At 42.9% G+C, this 26,561-nt stretch overlaps 1 protein-coding gene across 4 annotated transcripts in view; it reads left to right on the forward strand.

Annotated features, from left to right (window-relative positions):
* The first annotated feature begins 7,365 nt into the window (after positions 1–7,365).
* Positions 7,366–26,561, forward strand: part of LOC144507035 (tau-tubulin kinase 2-like) — a 285,213-nt gene continuing 266,017 nt past the window's right edge. For all 4 annotated transcript variants that reach the window (XM_078233619.1, XM_078233621.1, XM_078233620.1 and 1 more), the window contains exon 1: positions 7,366–7,690. The gene's annotated coding sequence lies outside the window, so the exon portion shown is untranslated. The remainder of the gene's footprint in view (positions 7,691–26,561) is intronic.

Here is a 26,561-nt window from a genome sequence, read left to right on the forward strand (position 1 = left end):
GAACACGTGGCTACAGGAATGGTGCAGGAGGGAAGGATTCAGATACCTGGATAATTGGGGCTCATTCTGGGGTAAGTAGGACCTCTACAAATGGGATGGTCTTCACTTGGACCAGAGGGGTACCAATATTCTGGGGGGGAAATTTGCGAATGCTCTTCGGGAGGGTTTAAACTAATTCGGCAGGGGAATGAGAACCTGAATTGTTGCACCAGTGTACAGGAGGATGTGAGTGGTGAGGTCATGAATAAGGTTTCAAGGTTGCAGGAGTGTACCGGCAGGCAGGAAGGTGTTTTGAAGTGTGTCTACTTCAACGCCAGAAGCATCCGGAATAAGGTGGGTGAACTTGCAGCATGGGTTGGTACCTGGGACTTCAATGTTGTGGCCATTTCGGAGACATGGATAGAGCAGGGACAGGAATGGTTGTTGCAGGTTCCGGGGTTTAGATGTTTCAGTAAAATCAGGGAAGGTGGTAAAAGAGGGGGAGGTGTGGCATTGTTAGTCAAGGACAGTATTACGGTGGCAGAAAGGATGTTTGATGAGGACTTGTCTACTGAGGTAGTATGGGCTGAGGTTAGAAACAGGAAAGGAGAGGTCACCCTGTTGGGAGTTTTCCATAGGTCTCCGAAAAGTTCCAGAGGTGTAGAGGAAAGAATTGCAAAGACGATTCTGGATAGGAGCGAAAGTAACAGGGTAGTTGTTATGGGAGACTTTAACTTTACAAATCATAGAAATCATAGAAACCCTACAGTGCAGAAGGAGGCCATTTGGCCCATCGAGTCTGCACCGACCACAATCCCACCCAGGCCCTACCCCCACATATTTTACCCACTAATCCCTCTAACCTACGCATCCCAGGGGCAATTTTTTTAACCTGGCTAATCAACCTAACCCGCACATCTTTGGACTGTGGGAGGAAACCGGAGCACCCGGAGGAAACCCACGCAGACACGAGGAGAATGTGCAAACTCCACACAGACAGTGACCCGAGCCGGGAATCGAACCTGGGACCCTGGAGCTGTGAAGCAGCAGTGCTAACCACTGTGCTACCGTGCCGCCCACGGTAGCACAGTGGTTAGCACTGTGTAATATTGACTGGAAACGCTATAGTTCGAGTACGTTAGATGGGTCAGTTTTTGTCCAATGTGTGCAGGAGGGTTTCCTGACACAGTATGTAGATAGGCCAACAAGAGGCGAGGCCACATTGGATTTGGTACTGGGTAATGAACCAGGCCAGGTGTTAGATTTGGAGGTAGGTGAGCACTTTGGTGATAGTGACCACAATTCGGTTACGTTTACTTTAGCGATGGAAAGGGATAGGTATATACCGCAGGGCAAGTGGCTGGCCCAGGTGACTGAATGAGCAGAACAGGGTGTGAGCGAATTCCAGGGTGTGCCAAAAAAGGTAAGCCACTTGTGGTAGGAAATGGCTGTGGTGAAGGCCAAACCCGAATGTAGGTACTGAAGAGTCCAATAAAAGGGATACAGCATTGGGGGACGAAACTTGTAATCGGTGTGGAGGAGAACATTCCCAAGAAGCCTGCCAATATAGAAATTGTGTTTTTCTGATGCAACAAAAAGGGTAATTCACAAATGTGATATAGATTACAGACATCAGGACAGAATGTACAAAAAACCCACAACAGTTAGTTCAACTCTTAAGAAGAAACTGGCTGAGGGGCCCGAAAAGGACCTGAATCATTTACCCTAAAGCAGTTCCAAGTGGGTAAAGTGCCCTCTATAGTGATAGCCTTGATAGTAAATGGAAGTCGACACAGCGGCTACAGCTACAGTCATAGAGGCACAGGTATTTCATTACCATCAAAAAGGCCTCAGACCATTGATTCTAAACAAGTCTGGAGCTGCATTGCTCCAGATTGCTGGAGTTGCAGATAGTGATGAACATTGTCAGAGAATACAGCATAGAACATAACAGTGCAGTACAGGCCCTTCGGCCCTCAATGTTGCACCGACCTGTAAAACCAATCTCAAGCCCATCTAACCTACACTATTCCAATATCATTCATATGTTTATCCAATGACCCTTTAAATGCCGACTCCATTTGTCACCTCTCAGCCCAGCTCTGAAGCTTATCTATGTCCCTCTGTAACCTGCAACATCCTTCCGCACTGTCCACAACTCCACACACTTTAGTGTCATCCGCAAATTTACTAACCCAGCCTTCTACACACTCATCCAGGTCATTAATAAAAATGACAAACAGCAGTGGCCCCAAAACAGATCCTTGCGGCACACCACTAGTAACTGAACTCCAGGATGAACATTTCCCATCAACCATCACCCTCCGTCTTCTTACAGCTAGCCAATTTCTGATCCAAACCGCAAAATCACCCTCAATCCCATGCCTCCGTATTTTCTGCAATAGCCTACCGTGGGGAACCTTATCAAACGCTTTACTGAAATCCATATACACCACATCGACTACTTTACCCTCATCCACCTCTTTGGTCACCTTCTCAAAGAACTCAATAAGGTTTGTGAGGCACGACCTACCTTTCACAAAACCTTATTGACTATCCTAATCAAATTGTTCCTTTCTAGATGATTATAAATCCTATCTCTTATAATCCTTTCCAAAACTTTGCCCACAACAGAAGTAAGGCTCACTGGTCTATAATTACCAGGGTTGTCTCTATTCCCCTTCTTGAACAAGAGGACAACATTTGCTATCCTCCAGTCTTCTGGCACTATTCCTGTAGACAATGACGACAAAGATCAAAGCCAAAGGCTCTGCAATCTCCTCCCTAGCTTCCCAGAGAATCCTAGGATAAATCCCATCCGACCCAGGGGACTTATAGAACATAGAACAGTACAGCACAGAACAGGCCCTTCGGCCCATGATGTTGTGCCGAGCTTTATCTGAAACCAAGATCAAGCTATCCCACTCCCTATCATCCTGGTGTGCTCCATGTGCCTATCCAATAACCGCGTAAATGTTCCTAAAGTGTCTGACTCCACTATCACTGCAGGCAGTCCATTCCACACCCCAACCACTCTCTGCGTAAAGAACCTACCTCTGATATCCTTCCTATATCTCCCACCATGAACCCTATAGTTATGCCCCTTTGTAATAGCTCCATCCACCCGAGGAAATAGTCTTTGAACGTTTACTCTATCTATCCCCTTCATCATTTTATAAACCTCTATTAAGTCTCCCCTCAGCCTCCTCCGCTCCAGAGAGAACAGCCTAGCTCCCTCAACCTTTCCTCATAAGACCTACCCTCCAAACCAGGCAGCATCCTGGTAAATCTCCTCTGCACTCTTTCCAGCGCTTCCACATCCTTCTTATAGTGAGGTGACCAGAACTGCACACAATATTCCAAATGTGGTCTCACCAAGGTCCTGTACAGTTGCAGCATAACCCCACGGCTCTTAAACTCCAACCCCTTGTTAATAAAAGCTAACACACAATAGGCCTTCTTCACAGCTCTATCCACTTGAGTGGCAACCTTTAGAGATCTGTGAATATGGACCCCAAGATCTCTCTGTTCCTCCACAGTCTTCAGAACCTTACCTTTGCCCTGTAATCCACATTTAAATTAGTCCTACCAAAATGAATCACCTCACATTTATCAGGGTTAAACTCCATTTGCCATTTTTCAGCCCAGCTTTGCATCCTATCTATGTCTCTTTGCAGCCTACAGCAGCCCTCCACCTCATCCACTACTCCACCAATCTTGGTGTCATCAGCAAATTTACTGATCCACCCTTCAGCCCCCTCCTCTAAGTCATTAATAAAAATCACAAAGAGCAGAGGACCAAGCACTGATCCCTGTGGCACTCCGCTAGCAACCTGCCTCAGTCCGAAAATTTTCCATCCACCACCACCCTCTGTCTTCGATCAGATAGCCAGTTACCTATCCAATCGGCCAACTTTCCCTCTATCCCACACCTCCTTACTTTCATCATAAGCCGACCATGGGGGACCTTATCAAATGCATTACTAAAATCCATGTATATGACATCAACTGCCCTACCTTCATCAACACACTTAGTTACCTCCTCAAAAAATTCAATCAAATTTGTATCTATTTTCACACTCTCCAGAATTACTAATACCTCCTCCTTATGAACCTCAATCCCGTCTAATCTAACAGCCTGTATCTCAGTATTCTCTTCAACAACATTGTCTTTTTCCTGTGTGAATACTGATGAAAAATATTCATTTAGCGCCTCTCCTAACTCATCGGACTCCACGCACAACTTCCCACTACTGTCCTTGACTGGCCCTAATCTTACCCTAGACATTCTTTTATTCCTGACATACCTATAGAAAGCTTTAGGGTTTTCCTTGATCCTACCTGCCAAAGACTTCTCATGTCCCCTCCTGGCTCTTCTTAGCTCTCTCTTCAGGTCCTTCCTGGCTAACTTGTAACTCTCAAGTGTCCTAACTGAGCCTTCGTGTCTCATCTTTATATAAGTCTCCTTCTTCCTCTTCACAAGAGATTCAACTTCTTTAGTAAACCACGGTTCCCTCGCTCAACTACTTCCTCCCTGCCTGACAGGTACATACTTATCGGCACGGCAGCACAGTGGTTAGCACTGCTGCTTCACAGCTCCAGAGTCCCGGGTTCGATTCCCAGCTCGGGTCACTGTCTGTGTGGAGTTTGCACATTCTTCTCGTGTCTGCGTGGGTTTCCTCCAGATGCTCCGGTTTCCTCCCACAGACCAAAGATGTGCGGGTTAGGTTGATTGGCCAGGTTAAAAATTGCCCCTTAGAGTCCTGAGATGTGTAGGTTAGAGGGATTAGCGGGTAAATATGTGGGGGTAGGGCCTGGGTGGGATTGTGGTCGGTGCAGACTCGATGGGCCGAATGGCCTCCTTTTGCACTGTAGGGTTTCTATGATTTCTATGATCAAGGACACGCAGTAGCTGTTCCTTGAACAAGCTCCACATTTCAATTGTGCCCATCCCCTGCAGATTTCTTCTCCATCCTATGCATCCTAAATCTCGCCTAATCGCATCATAATTTCCTTTCCCCCAGCTATAACACTCTACAGCTTTTTCTGGAGAAACTTTGGTCCCGGCCAATAACTTATTTGGTATAATCAGGCTGTTTGTACCTTAGACCAAACGGTCCCCTAACATTTCTCAAAGCTGGACTGGTGGCACTCTGTGGATTTGGTTGATTGGCCATGCTAAATTGTCCCTTAATGTCAGGGTAATAATGTTGGATTATGGGGATGGGGCCTAGGAATGTTTTTGTTTTTTAGTTTTTATTTATTAGTGTCACAAGTAGGCTTACATTATAACACTGCAATGAATTTACTGTGAAAATCCCCAGGTCGCCACACCTGTTTGGATACACTGAGGGAGAATTTAGCATGGCCAATGCATCTAACCAGCATTGTCTTTCGGACTGTGGGAGGAACCCAGAGGAAACCCACATAGACACGGGGCGAATGTGCAAAGTCCTCACAGGTATTGATCCAAGCCAGGAATGGAACGTCTCGTCACTGGACGCAGGTGAGGTCCCAGAGAATTGGAGGATAGCTAATGTGGTCCCGTTATTTAAGAAGGGTAGGAAGGATAACCCGGGTAATTATAGGCCGGTGAGCTTGACGTCCGTGGTGGGGAAGTTGTTGGAGAAGATTCTTAGAGATAGGATGTATGTGCATTTCGAAAGGAATAAACTCATTAATGATAGTCAGCATGGTTTTGTGAGAGGGAGGTCATGCCTCACTAACCTGGTGGAGTTTTTTGAAGAAGTGACCAAAATGGTTGACGAGGGAAGGGCCGTGGATGTTGTCTATATGGACTTTAGTAAAGCGTTTGACAAAGTCCCTCATGGTAGGCTGGTGAAAAAGGTTGGATCTCATGGGATAAAGGGGGAGGTGGCTAGATGGGTGGAGAACTGGCTTGGTCACAGAAGACAGAGGGTGGTAGTGGGTCTTTTTCCGGCTGGAGGCCTGTGACTAGTGGTGTTCCGCAGGGCTCTGTATTGGGACCTCTGCTGTTTGTGATTTATATAAATGATCTGGAAGAAGGTGTAACTGGGGTGATCAGTAAGTTTGCGGACGACACAAAATTGGCAGGACTTGCAGATAGTGAGGAGCATTGTCAGAAGCTACAGAAGGATATAGATAGGCTGGAAATTTGGGCAAAGAAATGGCAGATGGAGTTCAATCCTGATAAATGTGAAGTGATGCATTTTGGTAGAAATAATGTAGGGAGGAGCTATATGATAAATGGCAGAACCATAAAGGGTGTAGATATGCAGAGGGACCTGGGTGTGCAAGTCCACAGATCCTTGAAAGTGACGTCACAGGTGGAGAAGGTGGTGAAGAAGGCATATGGCATGCTTGCCTTTATAGGACGGGGCATAGAGTATAAAAGTTGGGGTCTGATGTTGCAGATGTATAGAACGTAGGTTCGGCCGCATCTGGAATACTGCGTCCAGTTCTGGTCGCCACACTACCAGAAGGACGTGGAGGCTTTGGAGAGAGTACAGAGGAGGTTTACCAGGATGTTACCTGGTATGGAGGGGCTTAGTTATGAGGAGAGATTGGGTAAACTGGGGTTGTTCTCCCTGGAAAGACGGAGGATGAGGGGAGACTTAATAGAGGTGTACAAAATCATGAAAGGCATAGATAGGGTGAACGGTGGGAAGCTTTTCCCCAGGTCGGTGGTGACGTTCACGAGGGGTCATAGGTTCAAGGTGAAGGGGGGGAGGTTTAACACAGATATCAGACGGACATATTTTACACAGAGGGTGGTGGGGGCCTGGAATGCGCTGCCGGGCAAGGTGGTGGAGGCGGACACACTGGGAACGTTTAAGACTTATCTAGACAGCCATATGAACGGAGTGGGAATGGAGGGATACAAAAGAATGGTCTAGTTTGGACCAGGGAGCGGCGCGGGCTTGGAGGGCCGAAGGGCCTGTTCCTGTGCTGTATTGTTCTTTGTTCTTTGGAACCTGGCGTTGTGAGGCAGCAGCGCTGACCATTGTGCTCCCCACCAATCCCAACAAGGTGGGGTTGTTGTTGGTGTAGGCTCGATGGGCTAATTGGCCTCCTTTTGCACTGTAGGGATTCTACGACCCTTCCAACACAACAAGTATCAGACTTAACCTGACAAGTGAGGCAACTACAAGTCCCTGAATGCTAAGCGCGGCCTTGGGCGATGGGGTAGGGTGGGCGGGATAATAGAGTTCTCCAATCAGATGAGAGTAGGTCGCGGCCCGCACTGTGACGCTATTTGACGAGCGTGGCTTTGCGCCAATAGAAATGAAGCGAGCGCGTGCGCGCGGAGGCGGGCCCGGGGAGGAGTGGAGGGCGCTGTCCAATGGTAGCAGCAGGAGGGGGAGGGGCCCGAAGGGTTGTCGGCCGGAGTTGACTCGGTCGGTTGCGATGGTACAGTGCGACGTAGGAGGTTGCTGCAGTAATGGAGGTAGGAGGAGGAGGAGCTGCTGCTGCTGTTCACTGCTCTTGACTCAGGAGGAGCCACCTCATCTGATTATCACTCTGAGCGTTTCTCGTTCTCCCTATCGTTTCCTCTCCTCCACTCGCTGGGCGATGAAACAAGGCCGGTTATAACGTGGAAGGGGGAGACGGGACCGGGCTGGGCCGGGTCGGTGACTAGTTCACCCTGGGAGCTGGAGGGATGTCGCTGAGGGTGATGTGATGCTGCTATTGAGGAGGAGGAGGAGGAGGATGTCGAGATATCTCACAGGTAAGCTGCTTTATTGGAGTCATCGGCTTTTAGTCACTGCTACATGAGGAGGAGTTAAAGAGTCTGACAGGACTGGGAACACAATATCATGACAGCCCCTCAAGTCTGCTCAATCCATTACAGTGGGTGGGGAGACAAAGATGCTGCCTCTGTGAACGTGTTTTTCCCTCTTGGTTGATTTTTCTTCTGAGCATTGAGGACTATTTTTAAGAGTTTTCACTGATTCCTCTTCATTTGGAATGAATTGATTTCCTTGATGAGAATCAGCCTGACCTCTCTCTCTCCTCCCCCCACCCCGGGTTTCTGAAATCACAACCTGCTGAATCAATTATCATCTTTTGAATACATAAACAAGGTTCTAGAATATCAGACCAGGTCCAAGCAGAACGCTATTAAATTAAGCCCTGCTACTCTACCTGATTATAATGTAGACGCGCCTTTGCTCCCATGTTATGTTTGACACATTCAGTAGTCCCTCAGCATTGATTTTCTCCAGCATCTTCCCATCCCCAATCCTCTGGGCCATTGTAATCTCCAAACGCAGGCATTATTCGCAGTGCGTGTTAGCAAGGCCTCGCAATTCCTTTTGGGGGGAAATGATTTGCAGGGCTGAGCAATCCATCCCTTCCTTTACCAGATATTATAAGAGGCTTCAATCTCTGATCGTGCAAAGATATTGACCTTGAAGCGGCACAGTTACATTTGCTTAGAACTAATTGAAAGTGAAGCAGCCGCAGCGATTGAATTTTTTTTGTGGGCGGGTGGGGGACATTTGGCTCTGACAGGACGAGATGTTCTTACGTGGTCCATGAAATAAGCGAGGATGATGGAGCTGCCATTGGGCAAAGTGGTGATGCCGCAGAAAATGCAATTCCACTGCAATCTTATTGCCTCATGGTGTATTCTGTTCATGCGTTTGCGTCATTAATGTGTGCAGAGGCATTTGTCGGTGGCTCAACGCCTGATGATTTTTCAAATAAAAGTAATGTATTTGGATTGCTGCATTTTTAAACTGGAATTTGCACTTATTTGTTTTCTTTGTATTATGTGTATAAGTGTTTAGCTATAGCACTCTCTCGTGGCTGCGTTTGTGCATTTAGGTAATCATGTAATATAAGACGTGATATTAAATTGAAAATAACGTCCAGATAACACATTAACTAACCGTGGACCTGTTGTTGAACAGCATGCAGTGCCATTTACTGACATCTCAAATCATATATTGAGTGGAGTATAATGAGGCCTGATTTTAAAACAAACTTTGTCTGAAATTTATAGACTGTTGAGAGTGAAAATATTTTTTCATTGTATATAGAATGTTTTTAATTCAAATACAAAAATAAGCTTATGTTCTTATGATGTAAACAGACTGATAAGTCATTGGTAACTTTGGGTGTATAAAATTTAGAAAATATTTTTATGCATTTTGTTGAATTAAGGCACAGTGGCCTGTTAACTTTTCTGTGTTCTTCAGACAGAGAATGAATGGAAACTGAGCAAAATTATCTTGGCCTTTGTGCCCTAATGTTTTGATTGTCATTTCCAGACTACTAAGAAAGTAGATGCTATTGATTTGAGTTATTTTGTTAAATATATTTTAAAACCTCCAGCTTTTCCAGCACTATATCATAATTCTTTAAGGTCTGCCCAGAATAATTGTAGATAATAAATTGGATGAAATCTACAAATGGAGTGGTTGTTAGTGAGATTTTTGTAGTGTTCCTGAACTAGGTACTTTTGAGGTTCCTAACTAGAGTATGCCAAAGGGTACTGGTAAGGTTTCTGTTAGGGCCTAGAATCAGTAAGTAAATATGTTTGCTGTAGTGACAATGGAGCTTGAAGGAGACCAAGTTCAAGGATAGAAATTGTGATTTAAATTTAGATGATCAAAATGGATGCAGCTCTGAATTTTTAAGATTTAACATTTTTATCATATCTCACTTGGAACCTGGGAATGCTTGATAATCTTTATACCATTAAGTCTATATTCAAAAAGTGACTTTGTCTAATGTTGTGTAAGTCAGCAGTTCCAAAAGCAAATTTATTCTCTGGAGTGAGTGTTGTTACTGATTGTATTCTAACAGAAATTAGATGGGTGCCTTTTAGGGTAATTAGGAAAAGTAGTGATGATGTGGATCAAAATCATGATTTGAATCCATGCACTAAATGTTTGGTTCAATTAGCTATCAGTTTTCTAGTTTTATATTCATTGTGTAACTGGAGGTTGATCTTTGATAGCATCTATTTTAACAATGGCCAACATGAATTGATTGTGACCTAGGAATGTTGTTTTGGCTACCTGTTTATGAACATGCTCGTCAAGTCTTTTGTAATCACCATGTCCATTGAGTCACAGTTTTATTCTAAACATGGTGTACTTAATTAATGATAAGGGCGATCAGTATTTTGAAGCCTCTTAAGGTAACAGAGCTTCCAGGCAAGCAATTGTCAGAATATTTAGTTATTAATGATAGGTCTCCAGAAATTAAACATTGGCCAAATTTCTCATGACACTGAACATTGGGATGAGCTGTAACTACCAGCTGTGATGGCAGATAGCCCGGATAGCCACACCAAATGCATCAAATCCAGTGCCTTCATTGACCTTAATGTGAAGTGTTAGAAATTGTCCCTTATTTCCCAGATCTTGGAAGCTCTCTATCCCAAAAAAGCTGACATTAATGAATAGGGACATCACTGAATCCATTGTGCAGGTTCATACATGGTAAAAATAGAGTTTTTGTGAATCGTAATATCAGACCTGACACTAAACTCATAGTCTGTTGGACATTGTTTTTTCTCATGCATGTCAATGGTACTGAAGCTTGGATTACTTTGAGCTACTAGGTAAAGGCTCGAGGTCAACACAGTTTGAGAATGATCTTGCAAATTGGGACCTTGGCATGTTTGTCCACAGATCTCTGAAAGCAGAAGGGCATGTTAGTAGGGTGGTAATAAAGGCATTTGGGACACTTGCCTTTATCAATCGAGGCATAGATTACAAAAGCAGGGAAGTCATGTTGGAGTTGTATAGAATTTTGAGGCCACAACTAGAGTACTGTGTGCAGTTCCGGTCGCCACATTATCAGAAGGATGTAATTGCATTGGAGGGGGTGCAGAGGAGATTTCTGCCTGGGATTGAACATTTAGGTTGTGAAGGGAGGTTGGATAGACTAGGGTTGTTTTTGTTGGAGGAGAGAAGACTGAGGGGTGACCTGATCAAGGTATACAAGTTTGAGGGGCATGGACAGGGTGGATAAGGAGCAGCTGTTCCCCTTAGTTGAAGGGTCAGTCATGAGGGGACATAGGTTCAAGGTAAGGGGCAGGAGGTTTCGGGGGGAATGTGAAGAAAAACACTTTTTTACCCAGAGGATGGTGACTGTCTGGAATGCAGTGCCTGGGAGGGTGGTGAAGGCAGGTTTCCTCACGTCCTTTAAAAATTATCTGGATGAGCACTTGGCACATCGTAACATTCAGGGCTATGGGCCAAATCCTGGTAGATGGGATTAGGTGGGAGTTCAGGTGTTTCTAATGTGTCGGTGCGGACATGATGGGCCAGACGGCTTCTTCTGAGCTGTATGATCTTATGATGCCTATGAAATTGGGTGGTAGGACAAAAGAACAAGCGCAAACATCCTCTAAGATACAGAAGTGTCAGGTTTGGAGGCATTGATAATCTCATGTCAGCTGACATGGATGGGACATATTGCCAGAATGCCCCACCTGAGGCTATATGGACAGATTCCTACTTCAAGCAACATCAGGGAGCCTGTTCACATGGGGATGAAAGCAAATTTTTCCAAGACCATATCAAAGCCTCCATGAAAGTCTGCTCTACTAATAAAAACATTTGGGAAGCAGGTGCCTAATCCTCATCAAAATGGAGATCCATCAAAAACTGTGACGAGATCTTTCAATTACCAAGAGCAGCTACTGAAAGAGAAAGGAGAGAGATGGAAAGAGGGTAGCTGCTTGAGCCACCACCGCTGCTGGTTGAAAATTGATGTCTTCACTGTGGTACATCCTGTGGGGATAAGATAAGGTTAATAAACCATCTGTGAGTCCACAGCCAACATTGATGTCACACTTAAAACTAGCCATCCGTATGGAAGAATCATCCTCGACAAGAAGAATTGCCAACAAGGGGAGGCAGTGGCATAGTGATATTGTCGCTGGACTAGTAATCCAGAGACTCCGCCAGGGTCATTCTGTGGGGACTCTGTTTGAATCCCACTATGGCAGATGGTGAAGTTTGAGTTCAGTAAAAATTTGGAATTAAAAGTTGAATGATGACGACTGTTGTTGCAAAAAAAAAATCTGGTTTGCCAATGTCCTTTTGGGGAAGGGAATCTGTCGTCCTCACCTGGACTGGCCAGATCCACAGCAATGTGGTTGACCCTTACTTAAATGCTCTCAGGGATGGGCAGTAAAGGCTGGGACACCCACATTCCATGAACAAATAAAACAAAATGATGAAAATGGCTGACACTTATCAATAACCTTCAAGTGCATAGACTGATAACTCAACGTATAAAACTCTCACTTCTAAATGGAATTGACTCAACCAATCCTAAAGGTTATATTAATTTCAAAGGAAATGTCATCCTTTTATATTTGAGGGATATGAATCAAAAGAGGTTACAGTATAAAACCTTGGGGAAGCCCAGCTTTATCTTTGGCGCTGTATATCAAAGTGATCCGCCTCCACTATCTTGCTTATTTATTTGCTCCTTGAGGGACATAAGGATGTCCACTATCTTGCACATTTTGAATATAGTCTCTAAAATGGACCTCTTCTGCCATGTGTGGCTAGTGGTTGAATATGCTTGTCAAATATCTATTTTCTTGCTGAGGTTTGAGCTAGGACACAATAAATATTACACTGTGTTATAACATCATTTGCACAACTGTGGTTTCATGAACTGAACAGAAACATGTCAGATTGTCTTTGTTGAAATTAAAAACCCCTTTTTGGTTTTACTTTTAGATATGGGCAATAAATGCTGGCCTAGCCAGCAACATCTCACCTAAGGAACAAATAGAAAGACTTGGCTGCTCTTTCCAGAAAGGATCCAATCAAACATACAAAGAATGTGTTTGTATGATTATAATCTCACAACAACTGAAAGCACTTTACATTTAGTGGATTTTGAATTGTAGTCACTTGGGTAAGTGAAAAATGCAGCAAATAAACACAAAGAAGGATCCCGCAAACAGAAAATTAATCGTCAAGGAAAATCAATCATTTTAGGTGGTGTTGGTTGAAGGATGTTTAACTAATGTTGGAAAACTTTCTGCCCTCCTTGTAAATGCTTGAGAAGGCAGATGGAGTACCTCGGTTTGATGTCTCACCTTGATGCAGATGCAGCACTCCCTTAATTACTGTTTTGGAATGTCAGCCTGGGTTATATGCTCGAGTCCCTATTGAGGTTTGAACTTGCGGCCTTCTGACCTGGTTGACATTGGTACCAAATAAACCAAACTTTTAGCTTAAAAGGAATTGGGAAAGGTTTAATCAAACTTGTAAATATTTTTCGCCCTTTTTCTCTTGCATCAGTAGGCCTTGAGGTAAGGATCTCCCTACATAGTTTTCTGGAGTTTTACCAGTTTTCAGACCTGCTTTTGATAAATGTGGTTCATGTGCCTGTGTTTGGAAGGATGCATTACTGGTGCTGGGATAGGAAGTACTGATGATGATTGGCTTTAATTACAGCAATTATTATTTAATGTTGTGATTGTACTTAAATCTTTGGGTTTACCAGAATACCAGGAGGATGATTGGCTGTTACTGATGCTGTTCTTTATTATCATAGTCTGCAGAAGCAACATAGGGATTCAGCTGTTTGTAAATTCTGCTTTGTTTCTTCCCAAAAAAATCTGATATTGGTTTCTCAATGTTTCTTCAAACAAAATTAAGGCGAAAAATCAGTGTACTGGTGATATGATGGTAGCTTCACTGGCGGAGAGAGCCGGGTCTACATTGCTTAATAGATGTTTGGTTAGGTTGCTGGATGAGTGTGTTCCCATTACTGGGAAAATAAGTAGAAATTGAAACCGTGTAACACATTTAGCATTGCTTTTGTTGGGTGATTGTACAGGAGTGTCCCACTTTCAACGATTGAATGGATACCATACGGAAGTGGCAAGATACTGAATAAAATAATGAATATTTTAGTGGCCTAGATTTTTGCTTTGTAATGTTGGCAAAACTGTCATGATGGAGAATTGCAATTGTGAAACAGGCAGCAATGTCTGGCATCTGCATGTGTGGTTAAATGTGGACCCAGACGTTGTTGACAGTGATTCCCTACTTCTCCTCTGAGTGCAGTTGGAGTCCCTACAGATGGCAGCCTTTATAAATCATGTGAACTTTCATTTTTACACTATAATATTACTGTTTATAAAAAGCCAATAAAGATGCACCTTGCTGAATGTTGTGTAACTGGGTTTTTAGTATTGTACAAAATTCTGATGATTGAACTATCTCCCTGGCCCTGAAAAAAATAATTTTATATTTATGCAATGCCATTTTTCTATTACAATTCCATGTTTAGTCTTTTTAAGATGTTTTTGATATTTTAGCTTTAAATATATTTCCCAATTTTTATTTCACTGATCAAAATTTATAAAAAAGTGACTGATAATCTTCATTTTACTTGCTGGTTTGCTGCCTGGTCGGAGAATTCTCCATCATGACTGACTAGATTGCATTATGACATCACTTTCGCTGGCTGCCTAGTGATCACCAAGATTTAACGCAATAATCAAACCAACCTGGAAAAAAAAAATGAAATTCATGCACTATAGATCCACTAGCTCTTTGTAGGCAGTTTTCTTTGAGGTCAATGGCGTTGTTTTGCCATGACTGCAAAATCTGAGTAAGAAGTTTAACAACACCAGGTTAAAGTCCAACAGGTTTATTTGGTAGCAAAAGCCACAAGCTTTCGGAGCCTTAAGCCCCTTCTTCAGATGAGTGGGAATTCTGTTCACAAACAGGGCATATAAAGACACAAAATCAATTTACAGAATAATGGTTGGAATGCGAATACTTACAGCTAATCAAGTCTTTAAGATACAAACAATGTGAATGGAGAGAGCATTAAGACAGGATTGTCTGGAGACAATACACATCTCTTTAACCTGTCTTAATGCTCTCTCCATTCACATTGTTTGTATCTTAAAGACTTGATTAGCTGTAAGTATTCGCATTCCAACCATTATTCTGTAAATTGATTTTGTGTCTTTATATGCCCTGTTTGTGAACAGAATTCCCACTCATCTGAAGAAGGGGCTTAAGGCTCCGAAAGCTTGTGGCTTTTGCTACCAAATAAACCTGTTGGACTTTAACCTGGTGTTGTTAAACTTCTTACTGTTACCCCAGTCCAACGCTGGCATCTCCACATCATGCAAAATCTGAGCCCGTGTTTTGACTTTTATGAGACTTTTACTCTTTGCATATTAAATTGTACGTTGTATAGTGTGCTAGAAATCTGATCGCAATGTCGAATTATTCCAGTTTTCACTTGTTTGCAATATAGCCACCTGTAATGTGCAGGTTGTTCTCACAGTAGCATGTATTTTTAGCTTGAAAGCCAAAGTCTACCAAATTATAATCATCTTACTATGGATGCTTTGAACCACAATTTAGTAGTGAATTGTGCTGTTTCTGAAAAATGCGTTGGATCCTGTGAATATTGTTCATTCCCACGTGGCTTAGACGGATCAAACTGGGGGGGAAAATAAATTCCCTTTTGTACAGTTAAGGAATAATTTATTTGAACTAACACAGTGGCAGGTAAAGTTGATTATTGTGTACCATTGGGGGGGAAAAAAGCAGCAACAATTTCAATTTTATGTCTGGGAAGGATCAATTTAGTGGATTGAAGTGTTGCTGAACATGAATGTTAATCGTTCTCTCAGCTTCTCCCATTTTACTTGGGGTCACTGCAAAGCTGTTTGACCACCCTTCCCCATCTCCTGTTAGTCACCCATTCATTCAATCCTGCTGCAGTTCGGTCCCTTGCCACGACATCCTTGTCTTTGGGCCTTTTTTTTCCTGGTAGTCTTGGTAAAAACTGCTGCTTGGTCTTTCGATACAAATATTTCAGTTTGGGGCTCCCTATGTACTTGCATTTTGTTCTTAACTCTCTAAACACAGAAAAAAACACCCCCTTTTAAAGGGACCATGCAATGCTTTCCCCCTCGCATTTTACAATTTTACCATTCTTACACCAAATTCTAACTTCCTACCTCCCAATCTACAATTACTCTATCCTCTGTTGCGAAGTTGGGTAAGGGGCAAACCTTTTACAACTGAGGTGGGGAGAAATTTCTTCACCCAGAAGATGGTGAATGTAAGAAATTCACTGGCCAGAATGTAGTTGAGGCAAAAATGTTGTCTGATTTTAAGAAGAAATTAGATATAGCCCTTTGGGCTAAAGGAATCAAAGGAAATAGGAGGAAGGGGTGATCAGGATATTAAATTTGATGATCAGCCATGATCAAGATGAATAGTAGAGCAGGCTCAAAAGACTGAATGGCCTACTCCTGCTTCTAGTTTCTATGTTTACTTTCAGTTTAGCGGTACTTTTCTATCACAGAACCCCCACAATATTTCTTCCAATTTGCATCTATGGGTATTAGTTGTTTTTTGAACCCGTGACTGAAAACAGCCAACACCCATAGGTTACTTGACTGCGTGCATTTCCACATTTTCCAAGTACCTGGGACCCCAGGGACTTGAAACTACTCCCTTTCTCCAGGTCTTCAGACATAATATTTGCACCTTCACTCTAATCATCTTCCCTAGGCTCAGTGACAGTCCATATGTTATTTCTTACAGTCCATATGTTATTTCTTCTACTGATCTTCATATCCCTATTTTCTAGTTCTCCAGACACTTGGTCATGTTTCCAACATCTCCACTAAATAGCTTAGTTCGAATATCCTTAACAATGGCCGATCCTTGGTGCAATTTAGCTTTGACTTTGAAACTATCACTCTTGCCTACACTACTTCCTGTTCTGTAGCTCAATACGGTCTTGTTGTTTTGGTCAACTTTTTGTCTCTGCTTCACACTTCTTTAGCCTTCCTCATCTTTCAGATAGTAATCCTTACCCGTTCCTCAGAGTTCGAGCAGAAACCCTGCATGTCTCTTGTGCCTTAGCATGGGTGTTATCTCCATTCATTACAACCATCATTTGAATTTGTGAGTAGTTTTACAACTCGATGCCGGTCTGTTAACCCTCTCCGTTTATCTGGGACTGGCACTGATCGATATTGGCTTTTCTGCATCTAGTGGCTGGGTTTTTATTCCCCATAAATGTTAATTCTATCTGACTTTCTGTTTCCTATAGCAGTTTCTCATTGATCTACCACTCAATTTCATCTTGAAAATGAACAGTTCCGTCTTGCATCTATGGGTATTGGCCCACTTTATCCATGATTGTGCCTGCATTTCCCACGTTTTTCTTAATCCAGCTCGAGCTTGTCTTGGAAGATTTTTTTATCGCTGTTTGGTATCCAGACTTTCATATATTCCTCCATGGCCAGGGATATTTCTCTAGCAGTCACTTCCTTTGCATTCCTTTTTGTATTGTTCTTTATCTTCTTTGAGCCTGGACTGTTTCCACTCTTTTAACAGTTCCTTCTTTTCTTTTGACTGCATGTGATGTTTTCATTCTGCCAAGTTTCTTTTCTAGCCTTTGTCCTCCTTATGATCTTTCATGCATTTCACCAGTTTTCCTCAAAGTCTGCCACTGAAATCTACCAGTTTTCTACAGTGTCTGTCATAAATTCTATTTCTCTTAACTGTTTGTACACCTACTCTCTGAATTCCTCTTTTACCTGCAGATCATTGCGTTTTCACTACCTGTTTTGTCCTTCCGGTTTTCTGTTTTTTATTCATTTGTGGGCGTCGCTGGCTGGCCAGCATTTGTTGCCCATCCCTCATTACCCGAGGGTAGTTGAGAGTCAGCCACATTGCTGTGGCTCTGGAGTCGCATGTAGGCCAGACCAGATAAGGATGGCAGATTTCCTTCCCTAAAGGACATTAGTGAACCAGATGGGTTTTTCCGATAATCAACAATGCTTTCATGGTCATTAGTAAATTCTTAATTCCAGATATTTTTTATTGAATTCAAATTCCACCATCTGCCATGGCGGGATTCATAGAAACCCTACAGTGCAGAAAGAGGCCATTTGGCCCATCGAGTCTGTACCGACCATGATCCCATCCAGGCCCTAACCCCATATCCCTACATATTACCCACTAATCCCTCTAACCTACGCATATCAGGACACTAAGGAGCAATTTTAGCATGGCCAATCAACCTAACCCACACACCTTTGGACTGGGAGGAAACTGGAGCACCCGGAGGAAACCCATGCAAACTTGAGGAGAATGTGCAAACTCCACAGACAGTGACCCAAGACGGGAATCGAACCCAGGTCCCTGGAGCTGTGAAGCAGCAGTGCTAACCACTTGTGCTACCGTGCCGCCCACCCATTCGAATCTGGGTCCCCAGAACATTAACTGAGTTTTCTGGATTAATAGTCTAGCGATAATACCACTAGGCCATCGCCTCCCTTTCATTGCTCTGCCTTTGTTGAATCCTGGGTTGGATGGTCTGTCCCTCGCTGGGGAAGATTATGCAGTTCTTTGCTTCCTTTGTACGTTTTCTCCTAACCACAACACAGTCCAGCTGTGTTTCTCTAGGTTATAAGGTGACGTATGTGTTTTTGGTATCAGGCATTTAGTATTGCCAGTTGGTATGATGCACAACTTCCAGGATCGTTGCTCCTTCATTTGCTTCTGCAAAACCATGCCCATCATCGATAACCTTGTATCCTGTGCTTTCTCTCCATTTGCCTATTTAGGTCAAATTCGACCATTAGCCTATCACTGCTTGGCATTGTTTGAATTGAGTTGTTCATTTGTTTCCAGAATTCTTCTTTCTCCTCTGGCCACACCCAGTCTGTGATGCATAACACATTGCTGTCCCACTTTTGCTCTCAATTTCAAACTCTCCTTAATTCTATCCACTACTGGTACCTTAACCTTCATTCCTTCACAGAATACTACTCCTAACACTGTTTCTTCTGTCATCCACTTTGTGTCAAATCCCCATTTCTCTTGCTTTTCTCTCCTTCCACTTTGTTTCCTGGAGACACATGATTTGTATTTCTTTTCTCATTATCGGGTCAGTTACTCCACTGCTTCTCCCTGGCAGTCTACTGATATTTAGACTTGATATTTTGAAAGTGGTCAATTCTTCCTTCGGACTTTCTTTAGCTAGCCTCACCCACTGAATGGTAACTCTTGGCCATCCTTGTCCGTTGCTTGCATGGTACACTGTAAAATTAGTCAGTTGCCCTTCCTATTGCTAATCCTCCCCATTCAAGCGGGCTGGGGACCAACACTGATGCACAAAAGTGGCTGAATTTTTTTTCTCCATGAATATTAATTGAAGGTTCTATATCTGAATTCCTAGATTTCAGTTAGCAGTTTTCCCATGATCTACCACTCAATCTTGTAAATGAAGAGTTCAGACTTGGCATCTGTGGGTATTGGTTGTTTCCAGTCTCTTGCTGTATCTGACTTGCTGTTGCCTTGTTCTTTCTCATTCATGAGTGCCTTTGTCAGGATGGTAATATTTGCAGATAGTCATGGATATCCCTATTGCTTTGTATGTCTTAACTTGCATTTTTTTAGTGCCTTTGACAACGTTGGACAACCCAAAGCAAAATATTTATAAATTATCATCAATTGTAATGTAGGAAAACATCTGTTAGTTTACTTGAATCAAGTTCCCATGCACAGCCATAGAAATCATAGAAACCCTACAGTGCAGAAAGAGGCCATTTTGGCCCATCGAGTCTGCACCGACCACAATCCCACCCAGGTCCTACCCCCATATCCCTACATATTCTCCCACTAATCCCTCTAACCTACGCATCTCAGGACTCTAAGGGGCAATTTTTAGCATGGCCAATCAACCTAACCCGCACATCTTTGGATTGTGGGAGGAAACCGGAGCACCCGGAGGAAACCCACGCAGACACGAGGAGAATGTGCAAACTCCACACAGACAGTGACCCAAGCTGGGAATCGAACCCAGGTCCCTGGAGCTGTGAAGCAGCAGTGCTAACCACTGTGCCACTGTACCGTATCCATGAGATAATGATCATATAATTTGGTTTAAGTGTTCGTGGAGGAATAAATATCAGCCAAGACACAGGGAGAACTCCTCGCCTCTTCAAAATAGTGCCATGGTATCTTCTCTGTCCATCTGTCAGTAGGGAGGGTGCCTTGGTTTAACATCTTACTCAAATGACAACCCTAAAGTGTTGGCCTGGATTATAAACTCAAGACTCTCAGCCGAGCATGTAACTACTGAGCCATGTCTGGCATTATGAAGAATTTATTTGTGTTGCAAGTTCAACATTCAAAAATAGCACAAAAAGAGGCTTTTTAAGTTCACCAGGCTTTTCCAACTATGGTTCTTTTAATTGGATTTATCAACTCTGAATCTCATTGCCTTCTCTTTTTTGCCCCTATCATTTTTGCATGGTTCTTTTCAAATACTCATTAAATCCCACTTTCTTAGAAGCCCTACAGTGCAGAAGGAAGCCATTCAGCCCATTGAGTCTGCACCCACACTCTGATACAGAGTACCTTACCCAGGCCCTCTCCCTGCCCTATCCCAGTACCCCGCACATTCACCATGGCTAATCCACCTAACCTGAACATCTTTGGGACACCAAGGGACAATTTAGCATGGCCGATCCACCTAACCTGCACATCTTTGGACTGTGGGAGGAAACTGGAGGAAACCCATGCAGTCACGGGGAGAACGTGCAAACTCCACACAGACAGTTATCCAAGGCCAGAATCAAATCCGGGTCTCTGGTGCTGTGAGGCAGTAATGCTATAACCAATGTGCCACCATTCTGTTGTAGTTTCTGTTTAATAGCACTTGTGATTTCTGATAGGCCCTTTATGTCTAACCGGTTAATATTTTTGAATTCCATTTTTGTTGTAACTAATGGTAGTAGTGTCTTTAATGTAAATTAAGATGCAACTCACAAGTACATACAAGAACAATGGCCAAGATATGTGGAAAGAAATTTAATGGATGATTGCAAACTTGCTTGACCCTGTTATTAACTATAAACCAGTTGGGAGTGAGGGGGAATAAACAAATGGTCAGTGTCATTAGAACTGGTGAGGTTACAAGACCGAAAGTAGTTGTAGAGATAATGTTGAGGCAAATCATTGTGGAATGTGAAAACATGGACAATGATTTTAAATTTAGTGCAGATGCAAAAACTCAAACGTTAAGTTCCCTCATATATCTTCAAATGGGGGGAGACAATGTTTTACTATCAGTGCAACCTGTTGTCTTGAGACTTGTCTGATGGCTTCAGGTCCCCATTTCTGGCGTTGAAGCAAAGGACTTCAACTCTACAAATGTGTGCAGATAACCTGGTGGATGATTTGCTTCAGAAGATCTGAGTGCCAAACCATTAGACAATCAGCATTGTTTAATACTTGACATCAAATTATTTGATTTCTTTTTGGTAATACTCCAATTTCCATGACCTAATTCCAATTAAAACAAAGTAATGTACTTCATGTTCTGCAAGCCACTTTCATAGCACAGAAAAGCTGAAACATGGGGGGGAGTAGGAAAGAGAACAAATATTCACAGCTAAACAATTAGTTCCTTTCTTGTGGGAAATGTGCCCAGATGAAAGCCTTTTTTGTTTAATTTGCTGTTACTATGCCAGTAACCATCTTGCATCTATTGACATTGGGTTTAATAAATCGACCCCCCCCCCCCCCCCCCCCCCCCCCCCCCCCCGCACCCATGGATTTGAGTGGGTGACGTAAATCAATGTTTTTATTTTTTCCCTCTGTTATCTTTGTGTTTGAGCAGATAATCTGTTCCGAAGACTTCAACTGTGGTGACTTTTCATAGACTGTTAGGTGTTATCTGAGACCAGTTCAGGTTGATGGTCTTATTTTGCTTTCCTGTCTAATGGGAAAGTCCGTAAGAAGTTTAACAACACCAGGTTAAAGTCCAACAGGTTTATTTGGTAGCAAAAGCCACACTGGTGTTAACCTGGTGTTGTTAAACTTCTTACTGTGTTTACCCCAGTCCAACGCCGGCATCTCCACATCATAATGGGAAAGTCCCATAGAATAATTACAGCACAGGAGGAGGACATTTGGTCTGCCTCTCCAGACTAACTCCGCTAGTTCCACTCGCTCACTCTTTCCCCACAGCCTTGCAAATTCTCTTATCCAATTTCCCTTTGAAAGCCAAGATTGAATCTACTCCCACCACACACACAGGCCGTGCATTCCAGATCATAACTACTAGCTGTGTAAAAAAAAAAAAGTTGTCCTCCGAAGAACCAATCACTTTAAGCCAGTGTCCTCAATTCTCGACCCTTCGGCCAATGAGAACAGTTTCTTTCTGTTTGATCTGTCGCGACCCCTCAGGATTTTGACTATCTTTATCAAATCTCCTTTTGGCCTTCTCTTCTAAGGAGACTAACCAGTTACTCCAATCCATCCACATAACTCTCTTTCGCACCTTTTCTAAAATCTTCACATCCTTCTTACAGTGTGGTGCCTAGAATTGTACACATTCCAATTGAGGCACAATCAGTGTTTTAGCATAATCTCCTTTCCTTTGTACTCTACATTGCTCTTTATAAAGCCCAGATCCATTATGCTTTTTTTAATAAATGACTTTCTTAACCTGCCCTGCCACCTTCAACAATTTATGCACATATAAGGGGTCTCTGTTCCAAAGCGATCCTAGTAGCAAAGCCTTGGGAAACTCCACAGTTTTCTTCCCTCTCGTCTAAAAAAGGACAAGCTTTCCTAGCGCTAGCTTTTACTTTCAGTCTGTCAACTTGTTAAAAAAAAATGGGACAGTGACAACATGGGAGGAATATTTGGGCGGCACGGTAGCACAGTGGTTAGCACTGCTGCTTCACAGCTCCAGGGACCTGGGTTCGAATCCCAGCTCGGGTCGCTGTCTGTGTGGAGTTTGCACATTCTCCCTGTGTCTGCATGGGTTTCCTCCGGGTGCTCCGGTTTCCTCCCACAGTCCAAAGATGTGCGGGCTAGGTTGATTGGCCATTATAAATTGCCACTTAGTGTCCCGGGATGCATAGGTTAGAGGGGTTAGTGGGTAAAATATGTAGGGATATGTGGATAGGGCCTGGGTGGGATTGTGGTCGGTGCAGACTCGATGGGCCGAATGGCCTCTTTCTGCACTGTCTGATTCTATGATTTCTATGGATACAAGAATTAGGCTATTTGGTCCCTCGAGCCAGCTCCATCATTTAATAAGTGCATGACTGATCTGATTGTGGCCTCAACCTGTTGATTAAGTCTCTACTGCTCTCAGGAAGAAAATTCAGTTTTATTTTGTGTGTTTCAACTTTGCTAGCTAGCCTATTATGTAGCACTTTATCAAAGGCCCTTTGGAAGTCCATGTACACCATAACAACTGCGTTACCCACATCAGTGCTCTGTTCCCTCATCAAAAATTAGTTGAACCTGATTTGCCTTTAGAAAACAGTACTATCTTTCCTTAATTAGTCCACACTTGTCCATGTGATTTGTTAATTTTGCCCCAGATTATCGATTATCATTTCTAAGTGCTTTCCCATCATAAATGTTAAACTGATCCACTGCAGTTGCTGGATTTATCCCAAGAACCATTTTTTAACTAAGAATATATAGAAATTTTCCAGTCCCCCTCACACTAATATCTAAGAGGTTTTGGAAGAATATGGCCAATGCTTTCACAATTTCCATCCTTCACTTCTCAAATGCACCTTTATCAGGTCGTGCTGAGCTCCCTGAAATCTGCCTGCAGGACCTGTTATTGTGATAGAACAAGGAAAGTTACAGCACAGGAACTGGCCCTTCAGCCCTCCAAGTCTGCATCAACCATGCTGCCCAACTGAACTAAAACCCTCTGCCCTTCCGGGGACCATATCCCTCCATTTCCATCCTATTCATGTATTTCTCAAGACACCCCTTAAAAGTCACCATCGTATCTGCTTCCACTATCTCCTATGGCAGCGAGTTCCAGGCACCCACCACCCTCTATGTAAAAAAAAAACATGCCTCGTACATCTCCTTTAAACCTTGCTCCTTGCACCTTAAACCTATGCCCCCTAGTAATTGACTCTTCCACCCTGGGAAAAAGCTTCTGACAATCCACTCTGTCTATGCCTCTCATAATCTCTTGTAAACTTCTATCAGGTCGCCCCTCAACCTCCATCATTCCAGTGAGAACGAACCAAGTTTCTCCAACCTCTCCTCGTAGCTAATGCCCTCCATACCAGGCAACATCCTGGTAAATCTTTTCTGTACCCTCTCCAAAGCCTCCACATCCTTCTGGTAGTGTGGTGACCAGAATTGAACACTACATTCCAATTGTGGCCTAACTAAGGTTCTATAAAGCTACAACATGACTCAAGACCATAAGACCATAAGACATAGGAGCGGAAGTAAGGCCATTCGGCCCATCGAGTCCACTCCACCATTCAATCATGGTTGATTTCAACTCCATTTACCCGCTCTCTCCCCATAGCCCTTAATTCCTCGAGAAATCAAGAATTTATCAATTTCTGTCTTGAAGACGCTTAACGTCTCGGCCTCCACAGCCCTCTGTGGCAATGACTTGCCAATTTTTAAACTCAATACCCCGGCCGATGAAGGCAAGCATGCCGTATGCCTTCTTTATTCCCTTCTCCGCCTGTGTTGCCACTTTCAGTGACCTGTACATCCAGATCCCTCTGCCTACCAATACTCTTAAGGGTTCTGCCATTTACTGTATATTTCCCATCTGTATTAGACCTTCCAAAATACATTACCTCACAGATTTAAAGCTGTGTTATGCCACTTGCTGGCAAGGTGCATTAAGAAACATTACCCTTTAAATGAACAGTTTTACCTTTAATTTCATCTGAACATTTGACAATTTCACCCGACATCCATTTTATTCAGCACATCTTAGAATATAGCAAATGTATAGGTTTATAGATTCAGTTCAAACTAATTTTACAAAGACAGTGAAAATATAGCCCCTAACTTGATAATTTAAAAAGGAATCAAAATACATCATCCAGAGAGCAGTGATGAAAAGTAAACGTATGCATGTCTGGTAAGGATCAGATTGTGCTACGTTTTACCCTTGCAGTCAAAATAGCCAGACATCACTCATTTCTAGTTTTAATAAAGAATGGCCAATTGAGCAAGTCACAAGGTGGCTGCTGATGCCCATGGAACTGCACCTCGGGGTCACTATCTTCAAGAGAAGGCCACTCAAACATCATCCAATATCCTAGTTTATAAATAGCTAGCCCCACAGACAAAAAAAATACACATTGAAACAGACCATTTCATTTAGTCCAACTAGTCCACCTTAGAAAAAGCTTTGACAGCATTTGTATGTCCTGTCCCATCATCCATCTATAACCACCAACCCTGGGAATCTCAACTCTGTAAACAACCTTCTCCTGTTCTCTATTCTAAATTTCTTGCATTGAGGCTTGTATCTGAGACACCTCATTCCTGACCCATAGCTGCATTGAAGCCGACACCTTCTCTCTACTATCTACCTTCATTTCATAATTTTAAACCATCTCTATCAAAATGACTCATAATCAGCATGTTTTGATTTGGAAAAAAAAGTTCAATTTTTCAAATTCTTTCATTGTACCAAGCAGCAACCTACTGAATCTCTGCTGCACCGTCTCCAAAGCTTCAATACCCTTCCTGGAGTGAGGTACCCCACAGTGCTTAGTTGAAGTCTCATTAGAAATCTTCATCAGCTCATCAGTACCGTTTTGAATATTACCTTTAATTTCACCTGAACCAATAAAGTAAGTTAAATTACTAATAATAGCTGAATGTCCTCTCTGCACATTAGTAATTGAAATGGTATTGTATGTTCCATATAGTAATACCAAATTAGTTATTACTATAATTTGGTTGAAACCAGATAATGATTTTGATTTACTATCTTGATTTGCATGCCGCTGAAAGTGTTTTTTGATTTGTGTGCCTCAAAGTTTAAATTGGTATTGTTTGATCAAGTGAATGATGCATCTTCAGAGTTCTGGGTTTTCTTTAATTAATGAATCCTGTTTGTATTAGAATAGAATGTGTGTTCATGGAGCTTTTTATTGATGAGCAGGTGGGTAGAATGATCTGCAGATTCCCTGTGGGCACACTATAGCTCTCATTAAAACTTCCTTGAAGGATTTGCTGACATTTTCTCAGATTTCAGTTGCCCCTGACTGTTAACCTTTAGGCAGTGTCATACAAAAGATTGATTAAATGCAATCTGTATCAGGATTTCTGGATGGCTCATGTGAATTTATTCATGCAGTAGCTGAGCCACGTAGAAAAAGAAGTCCCAAGTAATCTAATTTCAGCTGAGGTGTTTGTATGGGGCGTCGTCAATGCCCCTGGTTTAGTGTGGAGGAAGGTCACTTAGGTTTACTGGTCCCTTAGCTATCCAGTAATTTCTGCTTGCTATGTATGTTTGCAAATCGGGTGAGGACATAATCAAGCTTGTCTGTGATACCCCTGCAGCTGAATAACTTGCTGACGCTGCCAAAGCTCACAGCTGAATAATGGCCACTCTGGTGAAGCACTGGATGCCTGTGGAACGGCACCCTGGCAAGGAAGCCATCATCTTCAGTGGGTGGAAGAGCATTGTCAAGGTGGAAAAAATTACTATATCATCTTTGTACTGTTTTAAACCCCACTTTAATTTTTCCCTGTCCCAGCAGCTTTTCTTTACACAACCTCTGTTTATGAAGCTGTATT

The sequence above is a fragment of the Mustelus asterias genome, chromosome 18 (assembly GCF_964213995.1).
Source record: "Mustelus asterias chromosome 18, sMusAst1.hap1.1, whole genome shotgun sequence".
NCBI lineage: Eukaryota > Metazoa > Chordata > Chondrichthyes > Carcharhiniformes > Triakidae > Mustelus > Mustelus asterias.